Below are 12,871 nucleotides of genomic sequence, written 5' to 3' on the forward strand. Positions count from 1 at the left end.
TGTGTGACTCACCATCTCCTTCAGCCTTCACATTCATGAATGCACCAAGGCTACTGAATATTTATCAGATTTTGGTCATTTTTTTTCTGAAAGATTTGCATTTAAATAAATAACAACAAAAGAGAGAGCTGAAAAGAGTCTTCCAGAACTCCCCCATATCACCTCTTTTAACTTTTGTACCATCACTGCAAGTCATTGTCTACCAAATCTTCCCAGGCAGACAGAGAATATATTACTGTTGCAAAACCCAAGATGCAGTTTAGGAACAATAACTGCATGTTATGACATGAGTTTACAACATGTATATTGTTATGATACTTGTAGTTTTTTATTGCTATTATTAAAACATCTACAATATTTGCTTAGTCCTTCATTAAAACTAATGTTGAATTTGCTGTTTATAACTCTTTTGTTATTTTATTTGATTTCTTTTCCTGGAAGATGCTCTACTGGAAAATGTGAATTTATCTTCCTTTAGTTCATTTAAAATTAGCTTCCTCAGCATAATCTTCTTCTATCCTCTCCCTGGGTGATAGCCACTCTTCACACAAGAGAGTCTTCTGGCAGCATTCCCTCCTCTTTTTGGTGCAAATGCCACCAATGAGGACCTACCACTCTTTTTGGTGCCAACAGAACTGAGATGTTTGTGCTGGACTGGCTCCAACAAGGGTGAAAATCAGAGTTTCTGCATGTTCCTGCAGGCAGCAAGAAAGAAGCAGCAAGATCTCGCCTGCCTACTCTTTTGTACAGCCCTTCCCTTTCCCACAGGCACCCCTGCAGCACCAAACATCCACAGGGCAGAGAATAAGCTCAAGATCAGAAATGTGGAGACTTGTGCTGCTAAAGGAAATGGCTGCTCAGGACACACACAGTTGTGGGGAAAAGCTCTGAGTTCGTTTTCCCTTCACCTCCCACTCAGTAACACAGAGAAAGGGAAGATAAAAGTGAAGGGGGAAAAAATTATTAAAAAAAAAAAAAAAGAGCTACTCTGAGAGCTTGAAGCTGCTTCTGAGGGCCTGCAGAACAGAGCCAACCTCTGCTAAACATCCACTAATCTCAGAGCAACAACTGAGCTCATCCTCCTGTCCCCAGCACTACCCAAATTCCACAAAAAAAGAGAACAGGAGCAACCCAAGCTCCTTTCTCCCCTGCCTATGTCTCACCCGAGGAAACCTGCACCAGGAAAAAGGCAGCACCAGAGGATGAACCAGAGGCATTTGGGTGTGCCACACCTCATACCAAGTCACACTTGAAATGGATGGTTTCAAGGGCAGGTTTTTCTTTTGTAAGGAATTTTTTGGCCTTGTTGTTACTGTGATGTGTTCAGAGGTTCAAGGACAGAGAAGCAATGACTCAGAATGCCAAAGCTGGGGGATGAGGTATCTGTAAGGACCAGCAATCCCTTCCCTTTGCTGGAGGTTTGCTGGTCATTATACTGGTCCCACTAACACTAAAGTGCACTGCAAGAATATTAAATGTCTTTTTAGTACTGGTGTTCCATGCTGGCAATTGCAGTAGCTACAGAATATTACAAAACCACAGAGAAAGGCTGGATCCTCCATTCCCAAGGGGGCACCACGAGGAAGTTCAGCAGCTTCCAGACCATCGCACTGCATCCATTCAGGTGGTGAGAGCCAATGCTGAGAGCATTCACTCTATATGTTTACTAGAATTAATCTGTACCTTTCTAAACTCAGAGTAATTTCCTGTCCTGAGGAATAGTGTCTTCTCATTCTAAATCCTCTTTAACGATCACGCCTACCCCATTCCACTGAGACTGTTCACAGGGAAGAGCCTCTAATCTATTTAGCTTCACGGAGGGTTTCTCTCTGACACGGGCTTTCCTAATAGACCATTTATCAGGATGAAGGGTGATCCCCAGAGAGTGCAGACAGCAGGACTGGCCTAGCCTGAGTGACAGTCTGTCCAGCAGAGATTGACTTTAATGAAGCACAGAATAAACAGGAAGATTAAGAGAGTGCAAAAATCAGTGACAAGTTTTGAGTCCACCTGGGCAGCTTACTGTGCAGCACAGATCTGTCATTGAGTTATAAATGTTATATATCCGGTTGCTAAGGATCAACTATAGCACACAAATCCTGCACACATTACAAGAGAAAGCTTTCCCCTTGATTCTCACCCTTAAGAGAGGGTACCTGCTTTAAACCCAGAAACACAAGTAGAGGGTGGGCTGGACTCTGGTGGTTGTCTGGTCTGACTCCCTGCTCAGAGCTGGGCCAGTCTCCAGCATGTTGCTCAGGGCCTTTCCAAGTAATTAATTTTCAGTTGACAACCTTTTGTAGATATTCATCACAGAGTTTCTTCTTTCTCTGCAACAGAAATGTAGTGACAGTGTGGCTACATTATATGGGATCCATCTTAGCAAAGTTCAGACTACAGCATCTCCCAAAGTCCTGTTACTGCCAATGGACAGAAGGCAGGTGTGGCTGCCAGTCAGAAACATCCACCTCAGGGTGAGATCTTGTCAGCAGCTCTCTGCCTGGCTGCTAATGGAAAAAGATCAGCTCAGACACAGACATCTTTGGACAAGGACTTTCAGCCACAAACATCCTGCATATAGCCCTGAGGTACAGCCAAGGCTCATTCTTCATTGTGACTGGTGCAACTCCTGCTCCAGACATCTCTCCATCTTCACACTCATTTCTTTCTATCTGGACTCAGATAGAAATGCATCGATGGAGGCTCAGGCTATGAATGGAGAGAAGTTTTTCACCCAGTGATAATGAGCCTCAAATGTGGAAAGGATCCTTGCAACACCTCACAGCTAGAAAAGCCTGATTACCTCTATTAGCAGCAAGTAAGACTCATGTTAAATCTTCTTCCCCTGGATGATCTGCTGAATGTAAAGACACCACTTTGGTAAAGCAAAGAAACCAATCATTCTTTCTGCAGAATCTAGTGCTGAAGAGAACAAAGAATACTGACAAGATATTATACTCCAAAAAAAGTGAATTGGAGTTTTAGCTCTGGTTTCTAGAGCAGAATTAAGTCAGTATTAACTACTTTCAAATAGTGTTGCTCATGCTGGTCAGAAAAAGGACCAAAACAAAGAGCAGAGGTTTCCACACAGAAGAATATACACTCTTGCTGCCAAATCTCAGGAGCACCTATAGTTTTTGACATAAAGTGGCTAAGTAAAATCAGCTTTACAGATGCAGTTCTGGAGCTCACACTGTCCAGTTTATTTCCCTGTAAAAATCCTGGTTTTTCTGCCTCAGCATTCACCTGACATCCAACCCAACAGCCAATGGCTGCTCCACTGGACAGACTTCTGTGTGTGTTTGTTTTCTTTAAAGCACCACACACTTCTGCCAGCACAAGAAATGCAGCTGGATGTGAAACAAGCAATACAAGAAGTGTTATAAGGTTGGATGTTCCAGGATCCCAACCTGCCCGTGCTGCAATTGTACACGGCCAACAGATGATGGCACCAAAATTCAGTCTGTACACAAACGCTGCTCGGTAACTGACAGAGTGCTTGGACAAATAAATCAAACAATGTACTGAAATTCAGTTCATTTAACCTGTATAAAAGAGATATAACTAAGCAGAGGCTAGAATTCACCTTTTACAATTAACCATCACCTTTCTCCTGCTCCCTCTTCCCCAAATCACAACAAAGGTTTTGTCTTTTGAAGTGAGCACGGTCAGAATTTGCCTTCTGAGAGATCCTGTGGACAGATATTCATGTTACTGCAGCCCTCCTACTCTCAGCCTTTGCTAATCTCGTGCTATATCCAGCAGTAAGCACACTCTTAAAAGCCCAGGCTAAATACAGGATCAGGTGCACAATCAAGAATGTGAAGCTCAAGAATGTACTTCCAAATGCATGAATAATTTGGCTGTTGGAAGCCACAAATGTACTGCCCCATCACCGATATCTCCATGAGTTCCTTCAATCTTTCTCAATTGCTCTGGTTTAAACACCATCAGTTTTGGCTAGCACTTGAAAAACCATCTGGTATATAAATATTCATAAATTAATTTATGAGAAATATAGTCTCCTTTCACTGCTCCTCAGGTAAACATCATGTGCAGTTTTAAAGGAGCAGGAGCAGTACAGTTTTAAAGTAGCAGGAGCTGTATATATGATTCAAGATTTGATAACCTGATTAGTAAGAGTATTTCTAATGCTTATTATACCTTTGAGTAGGAAGGAGGAAAGTGTTAAATAATTAAAACAAAGTACAACAAACATTTAGGTGGTTAACAATTTACTGGGTTTAGTTGTTGCAGAGGTTTAATGGAAGCTACGTTGTTTAATCTATGAAAAGTGTTTTCTGTTTGCCATATGTTACAGAGCCATCATTAAAACTGTAATTTATTATGGGAATGAGCCTCAAAAATATTGCATCCCAGCATCCTGTCCTGAAACCAATGGCCAGGTCAGCATTTTGTTCATGTATTAAGCTCTGACATGCCTCAAGCAAGACAAAGAGGTCCATTAATTCTGAAAGGCCCAAACCCCAACAGCTACACTTGTTAGAAGTATAATTAGTAGGTTGAATTCTGCAGTCCAGAATAATGCCAGTGGCTAAACAATTTTAGAGGGTAGAACTCGCTGGTATTTCATAACAGGTATTTAAACCTAAAAAATACTACAAAGTCTAATTATGGAATATAAAGAGTAAACCTTTTTTGACACCTAACACATTCATATGTTCCTGTTGCCAAAATGACTGCACTGAAATTTGAAAGCTTAAAACTGCATCTTCTGTGTTCACAGATCACCGTGAAAGCAATTTCTATAACCTGTCCATTTATTCCTTCAAGCTCATTCATTTACTGATAGGACTGTCATTTTTTGACAGACAGTAATGAAGGTATTAATAGCTGGTTTATCCTGCTTTGTACATTTGATATACCTTTCCTCATTAAAGAATATTTTGACACATTATAACAAGACAACATTATTCTTTCTGGTTGATGCACAGGTAGCATCTTTATACTAGTATGTGCCTGCTAAAAAAGAGCAAACATTTTCATTATTAGAAACTGTTTACCCTCTGCTTTTAAGGTATGTCAGGAAAAGGCTTTAGATGAGACATCAGAATCTTCCTATTCAAATATGCAAAAATGATTGAGTTTTACCCCATCAAAAATAATAATGAGATGCAAAACCTACCTTCATTCTTCATGCAAAGTATGTTGTAGGGATTTTTTTTGGTAACTGAAGTTATCTGTACTGTTCCGAAGTAAATCTTCTGCTCTATCTGACTGATTCTCCCTGTATTTTGAGTATTACAACTTGGTCACTTGCTCAGGAAAGGCCTTGTAAATGAAAACATGGGGTTAATTTTAGCAAGTTGTTTATTCTCCATATTTCAGACTTTGATCCAATAAAATCCTTCCCTTCTCCAACCTTTCACTGCCAATTTCTTAGAGGACTTTTTGATAACTAGGTAAGAAAAAAGTATACCATATTTATACCACGTATACTGGGTTGTATTTCTGCATGCAGCTGTAGGAGAAGTGACAAACCACAATAAGGGTTGGAATTAAAAGGCCAAAGTTGCACAGTTAACATAACAGCGTGTAATTCCTAGTTCCCCAAGTAACTAAAATAAAAAGTCAGGGCAGACTAGAAGGGGTTTGGTTCAGATGAATATTTTACATCTTTTCTTCGCATTACTGTTTTTTCTCACAAGACTATCAGATCAGCTACTAAATTACCAAAGTCTACCTTGTCAACATCTGAGTGATGAAATATCACTTTATTGCAAAAAGCCAGCCTTGCCTGATGAGAAAGCAGCCTGCCAGCCTCACATACAGGCTGTAAAAGCAAATATCATCAAATCATAGAATGGTTTGGGTCAGAAGGGACCTCATAGATCATCTACCTCCAAGCCCCTGCCATGGGCAGGGACACCTTCCATCAGACCAGGTTGCTCAAAGCTCCATCCAACCTGGCCTGGGGCAGTAGAAAGCTTTGCATGGCCTGGACTGTTCAGCCACCCTCCCTGAGTGGGTGCTCGCTGTACTCATCTCTTCTGAGTTGACTCCTGTGCAAACCCAAGGCTGGCATCCCTGGATGAACCAAGGCAGATAAGACTGGTTCAATGGGTACCTCAGATATCAGGTTAAAACACCCATTAACACATCCCATTTACACATAATTTGCAGAACAAAGGCCGTGGAAATTAGTCATCCCCGAAGCAATACAACACCCACCCAATAATGAATGGCTAACCCTTCCAGGAAAACAACTCGGCAAAGCCATGATTCCAGCTCATATAAATCAGAAGAGAGGGACCAGAGGGGCAGGGGAGGGGCCTGTGACCGGTATTAAAGCACCAGAAGTATAAATGAAATGAGTTTCTCCAATCCTAAAACATCACTCGATGAGGGGATAGGGAAGTTAAAAATCCCAGGAGTTTCAAGAGGCCACACCTTACTGGCAACATAATAAAAATGTCTTCTGTTTTAAAGAAAGGCATAAGGATCATAGTGATGTATTTATCTTTGGGCATCTTTTTGTTCAAAACCAAAATACCAAGCTCTGTTCTTCTGGGACAAATGTATGTGTGTTCATGTATTTGTGTATTTTAGTAATTTATATAGAACTAATCCAGTGGTGTGATGAGAAATACACATTACATTTAAATGAGCAAAGGGAATAACAAAGAAAACAGATGAATCCCATTACAGGTGTCTGTGAGGAAGAGAATACTGATGTGAAGCTCCAGTCTGAGAATTTTAACAGCTGTCAACATTAAAATATCCCAGTGGGAATTAGAAGAGTGAAGCCTTTAGCAATTCTTGCAGGTTACTGATGTTTGGCCTGTGCATCCACAGAGGGTTGAAATTAATGGAGCAAGATTTAAACTCAGTCAGCGGTTTAGGATAATTTTGTGTTCTGGAAAAACTTGTTTTCATCATCCAAAATGAATGCCTGTCTTCTACTAAGAGAAATCCTATAAATGCAGCATTTTTAACATTCAGAGGGTTCAGACCAATAAATACAACTGGAGGACTAAAAGTATTGTCTCGCTCTTAAACTCAGCACAAGCAAAGTTTAAATTGTCAGCTACTGGCAGCTTGGTGTTCATTTGCTTCAGTTACAGCACTAGAAAGGTGAGTTGGGTTCAATAATAGGGCAAACAATAATGTTCTATGAACTTAATTTCTGTTAATTACAAAAAAAACCTGAGACCCTCCTTAAGAAAGAGATATTCGCCTTGTTTATGGAAATTCTCCCCACTACTATGAAACACGTGTTCTTACCTTCACACAAGTGCTCTCCAAAGTCCCAGAATTTTGGGCAAAGAACTATGTGGCTTTCTGCAACATTCAAACAGAAAATAAACGTTACAGGATCCAAACTACATTAGGATTTGGCTTTCAAGATTCAGAGATGCTTGGATTTTAATGCTTGGTTAACTTACTTCAGCATTTGAAACTCTAGATGAGATTCTCAAAACTTCTGAAAATAATGGACAGTTCAGATTGGGAGTTTCCCTCTGCTCTGGCAACAAAGAATTTTCTTTCTAGTCATCTGGTAAAAAGGATTCTGATATTCTGTTCTTCCATACATTGATGTATCCAGGTAATTTTAGATCAGTAAACAATTACAGGTTCTGCAAATCATTAGAATACTCACTTCAGAACAAAATGACTGCCTCTTATGCTCACTTGTCCTTAAAAGAAAAATTATAGAAATTAAAATAATTAAAAAAGTATTTTAAAACAGAAGATGTCACTGTGTTTGTAAGAGAAGGAAGGAGCAGCTTCAGCTTTCTGTGCCAAAGGTATAAACTGCTCCACTGGTAGAGTCAAGCCTGTTAATTGTTATTTCAAAGGTTATTCACAACAATTGCAAAAGCAAGGCAATACAGGGAATGTCCAAAACACACATCCAGAACCAGGTTAAGAAACTGAGTATTTACATCATAAAAATGAAAGGTAATTTGTACACAGACACAAAAAAAAATCCCACATTTGAATCCAGAAATATTAGTGTTGTAAACTGGTATTTAAAAGTCAGCATTTTTAAAATATCATAGAACTTTTGTGAAATAACATGTCCTTCCAACTGTCAACCATCTAGTGAGCAAGAGAGACTGGGTCCAAGAGAGGTTCTTTTCGTAGAGACTGCCACCTTTTGCAATGAAATCTAAACTATGGTTAAAAGCAGTTTTTTAGCTAACTACAATGCAACACAGTAGTATTTGGCTAAGCCTGCAGACCTCCAGGGATTATTAACCTTTTGCTAGTAAATTTGAGCTCTAAATTAATTTACTGCAGACCAAGGAAAGCAGAAAAGAAAGCACTGGGTTGAAAATCTAAAGTGAACAGAGCACTACCCTAATTTCTTAAATGAGTCAAGCCTATACAGTGGTTGGAGCACAGGGAGCACATGCTACTCATCCCAAAGCTGTCTGAAGGGGAGGTAAAAGCTGCATCTTGCAGCACTAACTCATCAACTGCCACGGGGAAATCTCCATAAGCACAGACTGCAGGGGATGGGTTGCAGTGAGTACTTCTGCTGCAGAAAGGAGGCAGTTACAAGCATATCTGAAGAGAAAGGACCTGGCTGTAATTAGGGAATAAGTGCCCATCAGAGGCTTTTAAAATTTGATTTGGAAACCAAATTACATCTTATTTCTCTTTCCTTAACAAACAACAACAAAAAGCTTATGACTTAAAATAAGCTTCTTTAAAACTTAGTACAGCAGCTATTACTCAGCAGCTATATTGTACTATCACCCTGAAAACATCACCCAATGAGGTCTTGTACTTGTCCTACAAATTTATGACACAATCCCTACCCTAAAGAGTTTGCAGTTTCTATGTCATAAAGTCTAATTATAGTGTGAGCATAAAACAGAAGCCCTCCTACAAGAGGCAGAAATCCAAAAAATCAAGATAATTACAACCCTAGCTCATCCTGATTTTTGAGGCTATTTTTGGAACAGTATAGGCTGATGTGCATTGTGCTTTTTTATATTTGCATTAAGTCCTCTGTGATTCCTCTTCTGAAATGTGTGCATATGCTGAGTCCATGTGAGATGCTACCACTGGCGCTTGTCATAAGAATTAAATCCCTCTCAAGCTTGTTTACAGCTCAGCACTTGTCATACTGCTCCCCTGAGCTTCATGGCTGGTTGGGTTTTTTCTTTCTCTTTGGCTTTGTGAAAGATTTAATTTCTTTTTTGTTTATGTGTGTACTTACACTTGCAGGTGCAGAAAAGAAAAAAAAAATCGCTGTACCCAGATGTTTTGAAGCTGCAGTTGCATACATACAGCTGAAATTAGGGAGAAAAACTGTAGCACATAAAACCAACTTCCTCATGCAACATTCTATAGCATATTTAATAAACCTATCATGTTCCACTGACAAGAAGATCCTTGAAATCAGTTTAAGGAAGACCAGAATATTTTACAAGTTGTTGTCTCTGCCCTTTGGCAAAGAGCTTTTTAAAGTCTGAAGGTGGTCCAATTACTCATATTTTCAGTTTTGGTAATATCTCCTTGTAGTGGTTACAGACTCAATCACCAATACAGCTACTGCATACCAAGCTGTTTTAGCTCATTACTGAGGTAGTTGAAGCTCAGAGAATTTTATCCAGATTTTCACCCATAATTTGAAAATTATACTGTATTGTTAAAAAAGCCCTGAACAACAAAAAAACTCAGACAACTGCTGCAGTAATAGGAAGAATCATTGTCAGGATTGCCTGTAGGGACTCCAGTTCTAATCTCTCATATCACATCTAGTTAAGCCTGTCTCCATTTCACAACTGTAGCTGGTTAACCCTGCAATTCATTTACCCCAGCACACACTGCAACAGTCCATAAAAGGGTTGAAAATACTAACGAGCTCTGGTTTCATCGGCAACTACTGCAGCCATCCATCTACACACAGAGCAATGGCTTGTGTGCTTCACCTGAACAGCAGGTGCAGGTAGAGCCCTTCCCGATCACTAGAAGGGCTTTTAAAGTCTTTGTTCCAGCTCAGCACGTGCATGGAGTACCTTTCCTTAGATATGTGTATGTTCCTGGTCAATTCAGTTTATTCACACAACTGCTGTGTGGAACAAAAGGATTCTTCTGTGAACTTCCTTTGATCAACCTTTACCTTTTAACTTCTCTAGTCATGCACAATTTGCAACACAAAACTTGCTGATGATGGGAATAACAAAAATACAAGCATCTGATGCAGAACCCACTGGAATTTTAAAGGACACCCCTGTGAAACCTAAACAGATGAATCTGCTTTTTTTTTAGCTGTTTTCAGCTTCAGTAACTTCCTCTAGAGCTTCCACTGGGCACTGTGTGGAGGAGCCTGATCAATGGCTCTGACATGACCTCTACAATCACAGTGTTCTGCCGCTGCCGAGAAGACAATTTTTAAATTTTTATACCCATGTATTTGTTGGTTTTCCCTCGACTTCCAGCAAGCATAAAGGTTTCCTGCTCTCTGCATGTTCTTTCCAGCAGAGATATGAAAGACAAGAGACCCAAATGGATAATACAGGTGAGGTGCAGGAAGTGCTTTTCACCTTCCTCAAGCCAGATATGACAATGATATGTATGATACACATTTTTCTTGAGGGACAGGAACTATTGCTCGAGTTCAGACCAAGTCAACTTCATTCAATCTTTGACTAATTGGTGTAGACTGTACTCAAGAATATCAGTTTACACTCAGGTCAAATCTTTGTGCTGTGAAGTGACTGATAACAGTGTGGTCAGATGCTGCACAGAATCTCATGTTCCCTGATAGAGATGTCTGCTCTCATTAACCAAACTCTCATTAACTAAAGGGCTAAAAGTAGAAGCATTTTGCCTGTACATGTTCTATATTCCACTCACAGCTAAGTTCCCATTTGCTGCTGCTTCTTATTGATCTTTTATTGCAATGAGGCATCTTGACAATCCAACGACACACTTTGTTTGCTGCTTTGTATTTTCTCTGGAGAGTCTGTTCAAAATTCCTAACAGCTTTAGCATCACCTATAAGAAAGAGTTTTTCTTCCTGTTATTGCAGGGAATCAGTTCAAGGTGGATATATTTCACCCACTCTAATTAAGGATAAGCAAAAGATTGACCTTTAAAACATTTTTTCCTGGTTCCCTCTCCCTGTATGTTATATTTATGTTACCCTGCATAAAAGATATGTGACCAAGAAATTCTCATAAAAGTGCAAGTGGATTATAAGCACTGTCAAACAATACATTTTATCTTGATGGAAAGAACCAACATATTTGTAAGGACTCTGTAAGCACATTAAATAAAGAATACGTTAATATAATCCACAAACTATGTGAGAAGACAGCAGATATATTTTTATTATTGCCAAAATACACATGGCAATTAAGAGGCAATAATATGTTAAACGCTTCCAAGATATCACTGCTAAATAGCAGCTTCCTAGTGTAGTTAAATCACTCTGTGCTAGTCTAGAGTAAGGAAGAGAGGTCCAGTTTCATGCAGAGTTCTTTTTTATTTTTAATTTAATTTCAGCAATGAATAATGCTATATATAATGGTGTCTATGAATCAACTGTGCTAGAAGGGCCAGCTTTATCCTGGTGGAAGTGCACAAGTGTAGCAACAGTTTTGAGAGGCACAGCTGTCCTGGACAGGAAAGTGCTTCCCAGAGCCCTCAGGGAGCCCTACTTCCTTAGTGCACATCTCACCTGCTTTTATGGAGGATGGAGATGAAATCCCATTGCCCTCCACTGAGTAGCTCACCTAGTCAGAAGCGTGCTTGGATTAGCAAGATGCTCTAATTCAACTGTAATGGCAATTTTAGAACAATCTGTTTAGACAACTTTATGCTCAAAATAGCTTAAGGTTTGTTACTGAACTCTACCCATTTTTAACATGATAAACCCAAGCCCCTTTAATTAAAAATTAAAGTGAGCAATGACCACCTTCCTGGGTAGCAGACTAGTTTTCTACTTTCTAAAATCCTACGCAAAAACATTTGAATTTTTAGAATTTGTACTAAAAATTAGGATTCTGTAATTGCAATGGGGTGCCCCTGTTGTGATGTGCCTGCTTGGATGAACCAAATACATTCAATTTGCACAGATCTAAAAACATACACCACATGCATGTGATTCATAAAAGTTGTATTTTAACATTTAAGCCTTTACACTGCAGGATGTACAGGTCACACTAAAAAAAAAAGGCTTTTCCCTTCAGTGGCAGGAGTTAATTGAAATATATACAACTAGTAAGATCTCTGGAGATCCAGCCATGTAAGCAGAGTTTCCAGAGGAACTGATCCAATCGCTACATTACTTGCAGCTGTTTGGTACACAGAAAGCTCACTGTGTTTACTCCTCTTATGGAAATGTTTTCCACCTCCGGCAAAGTAGGAATTTGTTTACAATTCCCTATAGACTATTCTGAAAGTTGTATTTCTGAGGCTGTGGTTTCCCATGCAGCAGCAACTGAACGGCCTGAACTGGCCATGCTGTTCTCTGCTGCTGCCACTGGGGGTTTTTCAGCCTGAGAGCTCCGGGATTTAGCTCAGCATGTATCTGCAAAAATTACTTTGAGCTCTGTTGTGTTCCATTAATTCCCCAATTTGAGAGAAAAGGCAAATTAAATAAGTGAAGAGCACAAGACTATCTAGTGGAGAGACTAGGAGAGTTTTAAAACCCTGCAGGACAGGAAAAGAAATCACAGTGAAAAGCCAAGGATGAACTTGAAGAATGATTCCAAGATTCTAACTTCAGTATGTTTTAATTTTATACTGTACTTTTATTCAGGTCATTATTTCTAATATTATTTTTAATATCCATTAAAGGTTTGAAATTTAGCTTCCAGACTCATCTTTCAAGCATCTTTTATCTTCTGGTTAAAACCTCGATACTGTCACTACATCCTTGCTAGTA

Source organism: Manacus vitellinus, unplaced genomic scaffold (genome assembly GCF_001715985.3).
Source record: "Manacus vitellinus isolate BGI_N305 unplaced genomic scaffold, ASM171598v3 scaffold_16_pilon, whole genome shotgun sequence".
Lineage (NCBI taxonomy): Eukaryota > Metazoa > Chordata > Aves > Passeriformes > Pipridae > Manacus > Manacus vitellinus.